Source organism: Austrofundulus limnaeus, unplaced genomic scaffold, assembly GCF_001266775.1.
Source record: "Austrofundulus limnaeus strain Quisiro unplaced genomic scaffold, Austrofundulus_limnaeus-1.0 Scaffold346, whole genome shotgun sequence".
NCBI classification, from domain to species: Eukaryota; Metazoa; Chordata; class Actinopteri; order Cyprinodontiformes; family Rivulidae; genus Austrofundulus; species Austrofundulus limnaeus.
The window spans coordinates 182,374-183,973 of NW_013952748.1; positions in this window are offsets into that span (position 1 = coordinate 182,374).

The window sequence follows — 1,600 nt, forward strand, 5'->3', positions numbered from 1 at the left end:
GCTGGCAAATCTTTATCTTTCTTTCTTTCTCTGACTCATCTCTACGCCTGAGGGCGGAACCAAAGATCGTCCATTTCTATTACTAACCCGGACGGCTTTGAGACACACTCTTCTTCCTGACGCAAACCTAGGAAGACAACTGAGTTTCTCTCTCAGGAGAGACTCAGTTTGGCTTGTTAAGTCTAGCCTGTGAGCTAACTAGGGGAGACTTACCGGCCGGGGCCCGGCATGCCAGCCGGCTGTCCCACCCGAGGCTTCAAGCCTCTAAAGTGTGTTTTTACCTCCTGAGGGGAGATTTTATTTTGAAAAGAAGGGACCGGATGTCAGCTAGAATGTTTCTGGCTTGGAATGAAACAGACGAAAAGTTACCTGGAAAACACCTACTCGCCAAGGAACAGTAAGCGAGCCAATAAAAAGTTCCCTGACTGATCGGAGGTGAGACAGTTCCTACCAGGGGGTGCTTAAGAAGCCATCACCAGGTAAAACTGATGTGTTCGGGGTGACGTGTCATGTGGACCCCTGAGCGCAGAAGGGACGTGCTGACCCGGTTGAACCACACTTTGTTAAAGTAAAATTAGTAGAAATACTAACCTTACTTTCCTCCTTTTCTTGTCTTTATTTGCCAAAACTTAAGCTAAAAGTGCCAGTAAAATTGTTTGGTTGTTAACATCAGAACTGACGTTTTATTGTTCTATATAAGTAATCTGAGTTGATGTGAATTGAAATTCGGACGCGGGTTTTATCTCATTTAACTTTGAATACTTGTGTCTTTTTAAATGCATGTACTTTTGAAAAATTAAGTATTTTCAAAAGTAAGTGCTTCAGTGCTGTTGAAAATTAGGCAATGTTTGTTACCCTTTACCTGTTCAGATCTAACACCAGTTAATAATGACATGTGAATGTTGGAGTGAGCCATACAAAACCATTCAGACACAGCTGTGGACTGATTAGCTTTTTAAGTCAGTAGGAAACAACCCCAATAAATTTCTTCAGTACTTTAATTTAAGTAGATTTTTGACCGAGTAAATTTTAATAGTAGTTGAATAGATTTGACGAGTATCAATAATTTTACACAAGTGCTAGAGTTGAGTGTTTTGTCCACCACTGCTCACTGCATGTGAAATATACAACAGGTCTGGACCAACTGTAAATTTTTTTCATATCTGAAAAAAAATCTTACAGTACGAGAAAATTGGTGAATGAAACAAGTTCTCCTAAATGACTCGTACGCACAACTTAAGAACAAATCTGTTGGTTCTTGAATGAGGCCCAAAAGGATCAAACTGGGCCCAAGGGTAAAGACGGGTCAGTGCATAGTTCAAGTTTCAAGTTTATTTAAACACCTAATTCACATAATTCACTTAGTACATAATTCACATAGTACATAATTCACATAGTACATAATTCACATATTACATAATTCACATAGCACATAATTCACATAGTACATAATTCACATAGTACATAATTCACATAGCACATAATTCACATAGCACATAATTCACATACTGTAGTACATAATTCACATAGTACATAATTCACATAGTACATAATTCACATAGCACATAATTCACATAGCACATAATTCACATAGCACATA